Source organism: Biomphalaria glabrata, chromosome 2 (assembly GCF_947242115.1).
Source record: "Biomphalaria glabrata chromosome 2, xgBioGlab47.1, whole genome shotgun sequence".
Classification (NCBI taxonomy): Eukaryota; Metazoa; Mollusca; class Gastropoda; family Planorbidae; genus Biomphalaria; species Biomphalaria glabrata.
In genome coordinates this window covers 35,701,848-35,717,747 of record NC_074712.1, presented here as the reverse complement: position 1 = coordinate 35,717,747, position 15,900 = coordinate 35,701,848, and the positions used below count along the sequence as shown (strand labels likewise).

The following is a 15,900-nucleotide window of genomic DNA, read 5'->3' as shown; positions in this document are numbered from 1 at the left end:
TGATTTATGTGTTGATATGACGCGAATGTAAGCTTTGCTGTTATGGCAGTGAGTTCTATTAGGGCAAACAAATCAATCAGCCTGGAGACCAATGTCCACCTACTCATCATACCAACGTCCATCTACGTAACATACCAACGTCCACCTACTCAACATACCAACGTCCACCTACTTAACATACCAACGTCCACCTACTCATCATACCAACGTCCATCTACTTAACATACCAACGTCCACCTACTCATCATACCAACGTCCACCTACTCAAGATACCAACGTCCACCTACTTAACATACCAACGTCCACCTACTCAACATACCAACGTCCACCTACTCAACATACCAACGTCTATCTACTTAACATACCAACGTCCACCTACTCAACATACCAACGTCCACCTACTCAAGATACCAACGTCCACCTACTTAACATACCAACGTCTATCTACTTAACATACCAACGTCCACCTACTCAACATACCAACGTCCACCTACTCAACATACCAACGTCTATCTACTTAACATACCAACGTCCACCTACTCATCATACCAACGTCCACCTACTCAAGATACCAACGTCCACCTACTTAACATACCAACGTCCACCTACTCAAGATACCAACGTCCACCTACTTAACATACCAACGTCCACCTACTTAACATACCAACGTCCACCTACTCATCATACCAACGTCCACCTACTCAAGATACCAACGTCCACCTACTTAACATACCAACGTCCACCTACTTAACATACCAACGTCCACCTACTTAACATACCAACGTCCACCTACTCAAGATACCAACGTCCACCTACTCAACATACCAACGTCTACCTACTTAACATACCAACGTCCATCTACTTAACATACCAACGTCCACCTACTTAACATACCAACGTCCACCTACTCAACATACCAACGTCCACCTACTCAACATACCAACGTCTATCTACTTAACATACCAACGTCCACCTACTCATTATACCAACGTCCACCTACTCAACATACCAACGTCCATCTACTTAACATACCAACGTCCACCTACTTAACATACCAACGTCCACCTACTTAACATACCAACGTCCATCTACTTAACATACCAACGTCCACCTACTCATTATACCAACGTCCACCTACTCAACATACCAACGTCTATCTACTTAACATACCAACGTCCACCTACTCATTATACCAACGTCCACCTACTCAACATACCAACGTCCATCTACTTAACATACCAACGTCCATCTACTTAACATACCAACGTCCACCTACTTAACATACCAACGTCCATCTACTTAACATACCAACGTCCACCTACTTAACATACCAACGTCCATCTACTTAACATACCAACGTCCACCTACTCAACATACCAACGTCCACCTACTTAACATACCAACGTCCATCTACTTAACATACCAACGTCCACCTACTTAACATACCAACGTCCATCTACTTAACATACCAACGTCCATCTACTCAACATACCAACGTCCACCTACTTAACATACCAACGTCCACCTACTTAACATACCAACGTCCATCTACTTAACATACCAACGTCCACCTACTTAACATACCAACGTCCACCTACTCAACATACCAACGTCTACCTACTTAACATACCAACGTCCACCTACTTAACATACCAACGTCCACCTACTTAACATACCAACGTCCACCTACTCAAGATACCAACGTCCACCTACTTAACATACCAACGTCCACCTACTCAAGATACCAACGTCCACCTACTTAACATACCAACGTCCACCTACTTAACATACCAACGTCCACCTACTCATCATACCAACGTCCACCTACTCAAGATACCAACGTCCACCTACTTAACATACCAACGTCCACCTACTTAACATACCAACGTCCACCTACTTAACATACCAACGTCCACCTACTCAAGATACCAACGTCCACCTACTCAACATACCAACGTCTACCTACTTAACATACCAACGTCCATCTACTTAACATACCAACGTCCACCTACTTAACATACCAACGTCCACCTACTCAACATACCAACGTCCACCTACTCAACATACCAACGTCTATCTACTTAACATACCAACGTCCACCTACTCATTATACCAACGTCCACCTACTCAACATACCAACGTCCATCTACTTAACATACCAACGTCCACCTACTTAACATACCAACGTCCACCTACTTAACATACCAACGTCCATCTACTTAACATACCAACGTCCACCTACTCATTATACCAACGTCCACCTACTCAACATACCAACGTCTATCTACTTAACATACCAACGTCCACCTACTCATTATACCAACGTCCACCTACTCAACATACCAACGTCCATCTACTTAACATACCAACGTCCATCTACTTAACATACCAACGTCCACCTACTTAACATACCAACGTCCATCTACTTAACATACCAACGTCCACCTACTTAACATACCAACGTCCATCTACTTAACATACCAACGTCCACCTACTCAACATACCAACGTCCACCTACTTAACATACCAACGTCCATCTACTTAACATACCAACGTCCACCTACTTAACATACCAACGTCCATCTACTTAACATACCAACGTCCATCTACTCAACATACCAACGTCCACCTACTTAACATACCAACGTCCACCTACTTAACATACCAACGTCCATCTACTTAACATACCAACGTCCACCTACTTAACATACCAACGTCCACCTACTCAACATACCAACGTCTACCTACTTAACATACCAACGTCCACCTACTTAACATACCAACGTCCACCTACTTAACATACCAACGTCCACCTACTCAACATACCAATGTCCATCTACTTAACATACCAACGTCCACCTACTTAACATACCAATGTCCACCTACTTAACATACCAACGTCCACCTACTCAACATACCAACGTCTACCTACTTAACATACCAACGTCCACCTACTCAACATACCAATGTCCATCTACTTAACATACCAACGTCCACCTACTTAACATACCAACGTCCACCTACTCAACATACCAACGTCCACCTACTTAACATACCAACGTCCACCTACTTAACATACCAACGTCCATCTACTTAACATACCAACGTCCACCTACTTAACATACCAACGTCTACCTACTTAACATACCAACGTCCACCTACTTAACATACCAACGCCCACCTACTTAACATACCAACGTCCATCTACTTAACATACCAACGTCCACCTACTCAACATACCAATGTCCACCTACTCAAGATACCAATGTCCACCTACTCAACATACCAATGTCCATCTACTTAACATACCAACGTCCACCTACTCAACATACCAATGTCCACCTACTCAAGATACCAATGTCCACCTACTCAACATACCAATGTCCACCTACTCAACATACCAACGTCCACCTACTTAACATACCAACGTCCACCTACTTAACATACCAATGTCCACCTACTTAACATACCAACGTCCACCTACTTAACATACCAATGTCCACCTACGTTTGCGAGACGTGGAAGTCTAATGTAAATATTGGAAAGAGACTTAACGTGGCTCAAAAGCGATGGCTGGAAAGGATCCTCAAAATAAAATGCCGAGATCTTTTGCTAATATAAAAGCCCTTTCTCACGCGGGCACTCGACCCTACGTGAAATGGTGACAGAACGTCGTATGAGATTCGTGGGACATATTCTTAGGCAAGACACAACATGGTGACCAAAGTCAGCCCATAACCTGGAGGCCGAAAAGAGAAAAGTGACAGCAAGGACGTCCACGTAGAACAATGTATCGCAACTTCTTAGAAGGCCTAAATCCCATGGAAACCAGTTGGAAAGGGGGCTTTGGGAAGGTCTCGCTGCCCTGTGCGCCGAACGGCTCGGGAGAACCAAAGTATAAAATGATATAGTATAAGACACTAAGCTATGCATGCTTTGTAAATACACTTTGTATGTTTGGATAACAGGATCATGTATTTTTGTATTTTAATATATTTTTGAGGGGATATAATTTATGGGGGGGTACATTTTTACAGATAAAAAAATTGCTCCAACTTCAGGACGACATAATAAAATGGTCTATAATGGCATTATGACCTTGTGTTTAAGTAAAGGGTTACCGAGGTCTGTACAATGACAGTAGGAGGACCTTGTGTTTAATTAAAGGGTTACCGAGGTCTGTACAATGACAATAGGAGGACCTTGTGTTTAAGTAAAGGGTTACCGAGGTCTGTACAATGACAGTAGGAGGACCTTGTGTTTAATTAAAGGGTTACCGAGGTCTGTACAATGACAATAGGAGGACCTTGTGTTTAATTAAAGGGTTACCGAGGTCTGTACAATGACAGTAGGAAGACCTTGTGTTTAATTAAAGGGTTACCGAGGTCTGTACAATGACAATAGGAGGACCTGTGTTTAATTAAAGGGTTACCGAGGTCTGTACAATGACAATAGGAGGACCTGTGTTTAATTTTAGGGTTACCGAGGTCTGTACAATGACAGTAGGAGGACCTGTGTTTAAAAAAGAATACCGAAGTTACTGTTTCCTTTGTCTGTTCCTTCCTGCCATTCAATATAAATGAAATGATAAATAACAAAGAGATCTCTGTAATCTTTAGAGACAAAACAAACGGACATTTTGTTTGACTTTGTATTTTGGGTTGGAGGAAAGAAAAATGGAACATTTCAAACGAAAATAAGTGAAAAGTATTTGGTGACATGAATAGCATCTGTTTGAACTCTCTGTCTTGTTTCTCTCTCTCTCACTCTCTCTCTCTCTTTTCTCGTTCTCTCTCTCTCTCTCTGTCTATTTCTCTCTCTTTTTTATCTCTTTTTTTATCTCTTTTTTCCATCTCCTTCTCTCTTTGTCTTTGTATAGTCTGCTCAAGATAAACATTTTCTAGTCCTCCAGCCAAATTTAAATTCATTTCTTTTTATATTATGAAAAACTATAATGGTCAAACTGGAGTTTTCTCAATGTGGTTATAGAGCTAATAATTCTTTTTCCAACGATACATAGCAACTGTAAAATTTCTGGGAAAATCTTTAGAACCGTTTTCGAGAATCGCACCCAACCACCTTTTGCTGCCCAGAAGGTGTTAACCACTCTGAAAAAGTGACGAATAGAGGTATTGTAAAAATGCTTCAAATTACAAATATGCAGCTGAACATATGAAAAGGTTGATCATGATAATCTTTATCTCGCTGGTAATAACCGAACGGTTGGACAGTAGACAACTATGTGACGAAAGGTTAGACTTATGCAATGTAGGCGCGAGAACTGCAGCAAGAATGCGCAACAAGTGCGGGACAAGGGCGCTATTTGCCAATCTGAGATTTGGACATATGGCGTTAGACTTACACATTGTAGAAGGAATTTCAAGGAGCCGTACTGAAACTATTGAAATACTACGGAGTTTCATTTGTATCAAAGTACTAACAAAAAATAGCGTATTTAAACGACTAACATATAGCACAAGACTTAAAGGCGCGGTGGTTGAGCGGTAAAGCGCTTAGCTTCTGAACAGGGTGTCCAAGGCTCGAATCCTTGTGAAGACTTGATTTTTAATTACGGGATCTTTGGACGCCTTTGAGTCCACCCAGCTCTAATGGGTATCTGACATTAGTTGGGGAAAAGTAAAGGCGGTTGGACGTTGTGCTGGCCACATGACACTCTCGCTAACCGTAGGCCACAGTAACAGATGACCTTAACATCATCTGCTTTATATATCACAAGGTCTAAAAGGGGAACTTTACTTTTTTTTACCCAATCTTGGCTTATTATTGTTTTATTTATGTTGTTGATTTTTCTTTTCATTTTTTTTTTGGTCTAACTTGACCAAAGAGGCTTGTCCATTTCAAATATATTTGATTTTCAATATTGTACATAAATTTGTTAAACTTAAAAAATACAATGAATTAAGTCATTTTAATATTCCGAAATATCAGACTGTAGCTGCAGAAATTGGAAGATATAAGCCAGAAATAGCTGCCTGGTCGTGCGGTATGTATCCTGTCGTCTCAATGGTCCCGGGTTCATACCCTCCCAGTTGCCATCCCAGGTCGTCCTGTGCGAGGTTTGGACTAGGTTGTTGTGCTGGCTACATGACACACTCGTTAACCGTAGGCCAGAGAAACAGATGACCCTTACATTAGCTTCCCTATAGATCACAAGGTCTGAAAGGGGAATTTCACTTTATATAGCACAAGATCATTACAATTTTTCATTTTTATCTTGTTTTTTTGTTTATGTTTCACTCAGGTCTTGACACAAATTTATGTTCTTGTATATAATTGAGTTTGAAGTCGTGTAAGATTTCAGTTTTATATGTTCCATTCTTTAATAGTTGTAAATTAAACATTGATATTAATATGAAATAGGCTGGTTTGTTCATTGATAAATATTATAATGGAAGGCTTATCCTTTGATAAAGCTAACTATTTTACCTGTAATAATAACATAGCTTTTTATAAATTAATTAAGATCTATGCTTAAATAGCGACCGGCATTTAAAAAGGCAAAACACAGACAAAAATAGTTGACAAAGACGGCCAGTCCAAAGCAATCATAGTCTACCAAGACAAGACAGACAAAATAAACACAACAGCACTAATCACACTCCCAGACGAACACCACCAGCAACATCATCAGACCCATTGCTGTTGCAAACAAAAACTTTTCTGGATGACTGCGTCAATGATTAAACATTTCTTGGACAGACATTGTTTACAGGCGTAATAAGTCTGTCTGATTCGCCATTTAGTTTTAAGTATTAAAAGTAACGATTTTTGTTGATGCTTGATTGGGCAAAAAAAAATTGAAGTTTTGGTGACATTTTATTATTTAGTGTACTTATCTCTTGTATGTTGTACAATATGCAATTTCTTCTCTACAGTGTTTGTTAACAAGAGATGTTTTGTTTCACGCCCAGTTTCAACTTTGTTGAAGTATTGATGTTAACATCGGAACACTGTGTATTATTACAAATTATCTGGACCATATTCAGATGTAATAGGGAAATGTGTTATTAATTAACGACATGCCATGATGATTAAGGAGGCGCTGTGGCAGAGTGGTAGAGTGTTTGGCTTCCAAACCTAACCCCTAACCCTAACCCTGCATGTAGGCATTATTATTGGCGGCCCCCGAAAGGGGTTTTGTGTGGCCTGTCTGTCCGTCTGTCCATCCCTCCCTTTTAGATCTCAGAAACTAGAAGAGAAAATGAAAATCGGCTACTTTTTTTCTTTTCCGAAAGTGAACCATCTAATTTTTTTAATTATTTGTAAGCAGATTTTTCAAAAAAATTACACCACTTTTCAATGAAAAACTTCAGGAGTGAATGACCTGAATTCGAGATTAAGCCTCTCAAGGCATCACACTAGCCACTGTGCAAGCGAAGTACTTATGAAATCAGAAAGTTGTATACGTATCTATTGTTAGTTTCAAACTTTAAAGCGGCGACCTATTTCTCTCTGCATGGTATAAGGGGGACAAATCCAACGTATACCACCACATCAGTGAATTACACATTCTCCGCATTGTCCAATACCAAACAACACAATTAATCACCAATGGTTAAGTAACTAATTTCTTATTTTTTAAATTTTAGCTTCATCCGAATTGGGTTAGGGAGAAATAACTTATACAAAATTTTTACCAGACCGACAGAGTGAGTTTCTATAAGCTTTGTAAAAAAAAAAACTAAGACAGAACTGCCAATAACGACAACAGTGTTTTAGCAATATATGATGTGATGAAAATTACTTCCCTTTCAATCCCCCGACGGTCGACAACTGTTCCAACACCACTTTGTGCGTCTCTTTGAACGCAGAGGTGAGCAGTGTTGGCAGGCCCCGGCTCGAATGAAAACTCACACATACAAAAAAAAAAAAGGTACAACTCCACCTCTTTTACACCTAGAAAATAATTTTATATTACGTTAAATCTCTGTTAAGGCTCCCTAGGTGTAATTCTTAAAAAAATGAATGTTGATATTTTGTGTCCAATAATGTTAATTCACTCTAATCAATTATCAATTTCTCATCGATACCGCGTTTAGAGGTCGTTTTAATTAACGAAATATTTTATTTGTGTAAGTTATTTTTTTACATGTAACTGATGAATGTCTGTACACATTTTATATGCATCGCAAGAGTAACAAATATTTCTTTCTGTTGTTGTAGTGGAATAATTATGCAAATGTGTACTTGACAAAAAAAAACCATTAATAAATTCATATATCTTACACAAGTTAACTAAAAAATAACAGGAGCCACACCAATACAATATTCATTCCGATTATTTATTGACAAAATTTATTTCGGACACATATAGCACTTCAAAATCCAAGTTATAGCAAATATTAGTAAAAACAAAAGTCTAATTTCAGGAATAAATTCATTTGAACTCTCTAAACTGTCAAATGATTTTCCTACAGAGAGACTTGACGTTCAACATTTGGTCCAGAGTCTGACACTAAAATAGACAGTAAAAAACGTTTAGCCTGGAAGAAATTTTAGAAACAGTCGTTAGTGTGGCGTTGGATGTTACTGCAGGAACAGTTGATGTAAACACGCTCCCCTGTCTGTGGTTCACAGACATAATTAGCATTAGCATCAGTATGTAAAAGTACATTGTTTCTAAGACTGAAAGAAGAAATTGTAGGGGAGAGGGTGGAGCAGTCAACTCTTTGACCTACTAGCTAGATGGAACTTCCATACTCAAACAAAATCATTTTTCCTTTCAATACATTATGAACGTTAAATAGATACGATCCTCACAACAGGCCAGTGAGAGTTACACTTAAAACTACGGCCCACGGGCATATGTTCCTATGGACGATATTTGGTGGAGGTGCGAGCCGTGACCCAAAAGTTGGAAATGTTAAGTCCATCGAATCGGAAACCGTTGGGCACCTCAAGCCTTACACTGTTACGAAGTTTCAGACACATCTATTTGTAAACACGCATTCGACCGTAATGATATCTCAAATTTTGAAACATCGGTGTGAATCTTTAATTGAAAGGAATAGTTTTAAAAGTTTATACAGACTTATGGAGAGTTAACCGAGGTCAGCGGTCCTGACCGCTGCACTGTAGGGGGGGGGGGAAGGTCCAAATTCGAATGTCCCTCCGGGAAATATTACGCCACTGCCGTTTAACCTTGCTAATGTCAGAAACCAATTGGAGTTGGATAGACTCAGCGGCGCCCAAAGATAATAAAATTGAAAATCTCGATCCTCACCAGAATTTGAACCCAGGACCTTCGGTTTGGAAGCCTAGCGCACTAGCACTCAGCCACTGCTCCTCCGGTTCGCTGTAATTAATGTTAAATGTAATTAATTAAACTAACAAAACTCAGTCGTATCGAGATTCTTTCTTTTCATTATAACCGCCTGGTCAACTTTTCTTTGCGCAAACGTTCGGTCATCATCTCATACATTCCATCGGACATATAGATCTAGTAGTCGAATTGGACTTCAATATACAGGCGTGAAACTCTTTACGAAGTGAACAAGCAAATAAAACAAGCTTATCTTATCTTTTAATGACATCTCTCAATATCGCACGTATTTATTTCCCTTTTGCCATATCAAACATAAATAATTAATGACTAATATTTAATTAATTGATAAATTTTAAAATTGATTCATGTCACTAAATAATTGTGAAAAGTCTCAACTTGAGCCAGGAATGTGAAATGGAAGAAATATCATGTTCTAAATGTGTACCAGACAGACAGAGTTGATATAGTAAGTCAAGTTCCCATTTCAGACCTTGCGATCTAGAGGGCATGCGATGTTAAGGTCATCTGTTTCTGTGGCCTACGGTTAAAGAACAAGGTGTCATGTGGCCAGCACAACGGGGCGACATAAAAATCCCGAAATTAAAAATCCCAGTCTTCCCCGAGATTCGAACCCAGGTCTCCACGTTTGGAAGCCAAGCGCTTAACCACTCAGCCACAGCGTCCCCCACAGAGTTGATATGATCTTTGTAAATAATTTTGATCCTCAAGCTGACCGCCTAAAACTAGAGAGCACACACTATGTATTAAACTATCAAGCTGACCGCCTAAAACTAGAGAGCACACACTATGTATTACACTATCAAATGTATAAAGGTAGACTTGGATCTTGAAACGTATCCACTGAGCCGACTGACTTTGGACAAGTAAATAGCCCTGGCTCCTCTCTCTCTATATATATAGAAAGGTTTTCTGACCGAAAGTCTGGCATACTACACCTTTTGGAAACAAAATTATTTCCCTTTCAATAATTTATTCTGTGTAGTAACATGTGACTTCCATGTTTGTACATACGTCAGAAAGTACATACATCCAGGTTTATAGAATACTAGTCGACCGGCGGCGTAGCATACGCCGCTATTTTGAGGGGGCGGCCTTAGGCCACTGCAACCTATATGACCGCACTGGGCCCCGCACTTTCATAGGACCCTCACTTTCATAGAACCTGCGCTAATTCAAGGTGTATACATTTTTTAATTAATCCAGAAATAAGAGAGTCATCCTTTTATATCTCAACTCTTGGGCGAAGAAGAGAATTATGTATATAGACGAATGTCGAAAAGTGTATAGTTTATAGAGTCTATATAGTTTAACCAACAGCCTCTTCATTGTGATGAACTCTACTTAGATAACTATTCTTTTTTGTTTCCTCGGATAAATGTAAAAGCTGACTCAATAGTATGATATTTTTATCTAATATTAAAGCGCCATTGACATTTTTTAGAACTCATTTTTGTCTCACGTAGATCTGAGTGCTTCCCCTTCCATAGCCTAAATATTTTTTTCTTGTTATCTTCCCTTAAAATGCCTGAATGCCAGCGGCTTCAAAGTTATAAATTATTCTACACTTTGCAAAATAAAGAAGTGTGCCGGAAATGGTCATGGCATACTCAGAGAGCGAATACGTCATCACTTTTCTTTTGGGAGAAGATAATTTTCTTTGGCTTTAGCTCAACTTTTTTTTTTACACAAAATATCTTAACCAAAGTCTGTAACTATTGAATTTATCAACGCGATCAATTGTTTGTTTCCAGGAGGTTATCTTTTAGTTTTTAGTTCATAGTGATCATTTCATCAGGATATCATCAGGATTTCATCACGATGTCATCAGGATGTCATCACATTCAACTTGACATGCGGTACTATCTGTAAACGCAGAGTTTGTTCAAGATATTTCCTGGTGCTCTAGCTAAATATAAATTAATTTCTTTGTATTCTTTGAAACATTTTAATGATCAGATATTTTCCAGTGTGACCAATTAGCTAGTAATTATTTTCCCAACGATATAAATCAACTATCAATTTTTTAGGAAATTCGTTAGAGCAGTTTTCGAGAACTATGTCTACCACAGTTTTAGGTTCTGCCCATAAGGTTTTGCCCATTCTGTATGTGCGACCTAATTGAATGTATTGTAATTAATTCCAACATTAGTTTTCTGATTTAAATTATGTACCCTTTTTAAAAGATATTGAACTTCTGAACAAATACAAGTTATTAAAAGGAGAAAAGAGATCTGAAAAGGACACACACTGCGAAAATTAACTACCAATGCTAGAGTGTGATGGTTTTCTCTTAATAACTAATTAATATTAGATTATACAAAATCGAACATTTTTACCCTGCCCCTATTCGCCCCTTCTCCCGGAGAACGAATCCTTGCTAAGTGAATGTCTAGATCTACTACACCTTATACTAGTCCAATAATAGCTCTTTAGATCTCAACTTAGAAGATGTGGCGCGAAATTGTCCTGAACATTAATTGATGAAACTCTTCAAGGAATGCGGAAATACTCGAAGACGTTCAAGAGAGATATTTTCTTATTTTTTAGCCAAATTAAAATGTTTTTTTTTACTTTAAAAAAAATATAACGGTCAAACTAGAGTTTTCCCAGTGTGTGCGACGAGCTAGAAATTCTTTTTTCCCTACAATATACTGCACGTTTTAAATTTCTAGGAAACTCGTTAGAGCCTTTTTCGGGAATTGCTTCCACCCCACCCAGGTTTAAGGTTTTTGAAGTTTCTACAAAGTTACGACTTGAAAGATTGTACAAAGAGTATGAAAATGAAAATATGGAGATACGGGATAGAACAAACAATGTTCAGGATAGAGATCTTTGTTGCAAGGATTTAGATTGGAAGATCTTTGTTGCAAGGATTTAGATTGGAAGATCTTTGTTGCAAGGATTTAGATTGGAATATCTTTGTTGCAAGGATTTAGATTGGAAGATCTTTGTTGCAAGGATTTAGATTGGAAGATCTTTGTTGCAAGGATTTAGATTGGAAGATCTTTGTTGCGAACTATTTAACAATATTTATATTTAAAAGACGAAGACCTTAAAGATTTGATTCTGAGGTGCTAAAATGTAAAAACAAAATAAAAACAAACTTTGTATAGCACAGAGATGATCAACAAGTCCCTAATCTGCACTAGATCGGAGACTCCATTTATGAAAGTCACTTATAAGTATGAAATACAAAAGTATATATACTATATCTAGACTTAACAAGTCTATCTGTCATCACTGCACAAACATGTCCCTCAAGTAGATGTGTTTTGTTGTTGTTTTGTACTATAAAATGTACTGTAACAAGCTTAGCCTATATAAACATAAATTTAGACTAAGATCTCCTCTATATTTTAGTATTAGTAGCATATTTTTACCCAAAATAAATGACGCAGATTGCTGGGAAAAAAAACAATACTATTACAGAATCCCAATCACTGACAGTCACACACACACACACATCCTCATCAACATAGAGAAAAAAATGTTAGCCTGCTCATGTAGATCATACATTTTTTGTAGGACATTTCAATGTTTTTTTTAAAAGCTGTTTTTTTTTTTTTTCGCATGTTGCCTAAGGGTTTTATCCAGAAGATTGTTAGAATAATTTGAACCTTGAAAGAAATAAGGGGAAATAATTGGTAAGAAATACACATTTGCTACTATGATATATTAATTTAGATTCTAATGAGCTCTTTTTATGTGCAAAAGAAGTTTAATTAAAAATGATAAATAATGTGTGTGCAATGTATAGTTTAGTCAAGAGTATATTGAAGCTCATAAATCTTAGCAGAATTCAGATCTAGATCTCAAACTGTTTCTATTAGAACCTCTGCATGTTTACAATGTGAAGATTGTGACGTTTTTACAATGTAACACACACTCTGTAGCTTGCAAAAATGCATACAATTATCTTACTTGTTGAAACAAATACTTATGTTTACGGAGAGGAGAAATGATACTTGTGTTTCAGAGAGCAGAGAAAATGAGGGGGTAGAGGACACACTCGCAATCTGCTCAGTGCCCAAAATAATTCAGGAAATTCAACTCAAACTTCAGGATTGTTTGTTACACAAGCATTGTCTCTCTCTCTCTCTCTCTTTCTCTCTCTCTCTCTTGTTTCAAAGGGCTCAGTTCACCCCACAGCCCACATCACGGAAATACCTTTCCTTCTGTGGATTGTGCTCCTCTGAAGTGAAAAGTGTTTTCAACTGTCTCTATTTCAATTAGGTCAGAACGGATTGCGAGGCGAGAGGTCTAGAGATCAAATACTTATTTCCATTTCATTTTTTAAAACTATTTTTTAGCAAAACGTTTTTAGTATTAATGAATGTATTAATGAATGTTTGTCTTGACTTAAAAATTCAAAGTGTCTTAATAGTTGTGCTGAGCACCTAACACCCTCATTAACTGCTGATCACATGAATAAGCTTAAAGATTAGATTACCTGTTAGGTGTAGTGGATAAGGACTACGCATGCACTATTCTTTTAACTTATTATGTTCAACCTCGCACGTTTCGTGTGCATTTGTTTCCACTTTGTAACGCAAGTTTTTGCTTTTTATCTATTTATATAAACCATGATACGAAAAATTCTATAGTGTTACACATTTCTTTAAAAAAAAACAACAAAAAAAAACCACTAAAATATTAAGTAGATAATTTATATGGTTGTGATAACCGGAAGTAAGCTGAGATATAAATAATTCTCATCTTCTCATTTTTCCTATCAGTGGAAGTGAAACATATTATAACCTCAATTACTTTATTTAGTGAGATAGTAAGATCAAAGTATTGGAGAAATGGTCATAAAAATGGTATAAAAATAAAAAAATAGTTGATTTTAGCTTGAGGATTAATCGTTCACTATTTCTCTAGACAATAAATGAATTGCATCTAAATATTGTGAAAAATTTTGATTCATCGAATTAATGTTAAATTATGTTAAAATCAAGATTTTGTTTTTTAAAATAATTCAACTCACAATCATACAACAACAAAATATTTTAACTAACTAAAAACGAAGATAAAGGCACAAAATGTTTCACCCCGAAATGTTACAGTTTGTGCACATTTCTTAGCGTGCTTTAATACAGCCAAAACAACAACAATAACACAAAATTAAGTTTCAAACACTAATTACAATAATTATTTGTTCCTCTTACCTGCGTGACGTCAGTAAGAAAAGCAGGTGTACTCCTGAGAAGAATGAAACTAGAATCACACAAAACACTTCCAACAAAGTAATTGTCTTTCAACAAAACACGCTTCCTTTTGAAACTTTTGGACGCAGTCTAGATCTAGATCTACGCCACCACTTGCGACCCTACATCCCAGGCTGCGCGTCGTCACAGAAATAAAGGGGGGAGTGGAGGGCATAAGGTTCTCTCCCTCTTTCTCCCTCTTTCTCTCTCTCTCTCTCTCTCTCTCTCTCTCAGCTCTCGACCCCCCGTGTCACACAAATTCTAAATTATCAGCACCAACGCCAACGCGCACTTCCAAGTCGCTTCGTCCCCCGCGCCATTTAAGTCTTTAAAGTGCCGGCACCATATTCATCAAAACCTATTAGAAGAAATTGTACCTGAAGAAGTGCGAAACATTATCGGCATAGACGCTGCGCGACTTTCGAATCCAAACTGACTCGGAAAATGCCAAGCAGAGAAGGGCACACTAGAGAAATCTTTTCTTCCTTTCGGAAATCGATACCACCTCGCGTGAAAAGGGAGGTAAATTATGTTTTTAAAAAATGAAAAGAAAGATAATCAAGATTTTTTTTTTCTTTTAAAAGGAAATCATTTAAAAGATTTTTTTTAAAAGGCCTAATCCAATGGGGAGTTGTAGTTTGTTTTTTTAATTTCCAAAATTTCACAATTTTATTCCTTAAAAAAAATAGATGAGTGGACAAACTGTGCATAGAATTTAGCAGTTTGACCAATTAAACAACAAATATGGTGGAAGCACGTTTTGTCGCTTTGGCTGGAACACTGCACCACACGCTAACCGCGCGCGAGTCTAGACTACGACAGCAAAACGCAAACTACCGCCAGACGTGAGCGTCGATATCATAGGAGAATACTGGTGAAGGCGTACAAATACTCGCAGTTAGTTTTAAACGAAGAAAAAAAATAAACTTTTGAACAGTGTTTCGATTTTGATTGATAGGTTTTTGATGTGAAATAGTTGAGTAGATTTAGAAGAGAGGCGTCTCCCTTATTGTCAGTACTGAAGGATAGATAGACAGTCAGACAGAGACAGTCAGACAGACATACATACATACAGAAAGACAGACAGACAGATAGATAGATAGATAGATAGATAGATAGATAGATAGATAGATAGATAGATAGATAGATAGATAGATAGATAGATAGATAGATAGATAGATAGATAGATAGATAGATAGATAAACAAGACAAGACAGACACACGCGCACACTTTCCCCCTAATACGTTAAGAATGCATTCCAATTTCTCTCTAGCAGGCTCTATTTGATCCAAGGTTGGCTCAGTTCCTTGCTACGCAGTGTGAAGATCATCGAATAGGTCTGACCTGGACATCTCTAGTCTGACTGAGATACACTTTGACAGCTT

General features: G+C 37.8%; 1 protein-coding gene across 1 annotated transcript in view; it reads right to left on the bottom strand.

Annotated features, from left to right (window-relative positions):
* The window catches only part of LOC106070841 (allatostatin-A receptor-like), a 327,900-nt gene extending 312,920 nt beyond the window's left edge, over positions 1-14,980 (bottom strand). The window contains exon 1 of the mRNA XM_056020270.1: positions 14,476-14,980. The gene's annotated coding sequence lies outside the window, so the exon portion shown is untranslated. The remainder of the gene's footprint in view (positions 1-14,475) is intronic.
* Positions 14,981-15,900: the final 920 nt, after the last annotated feature.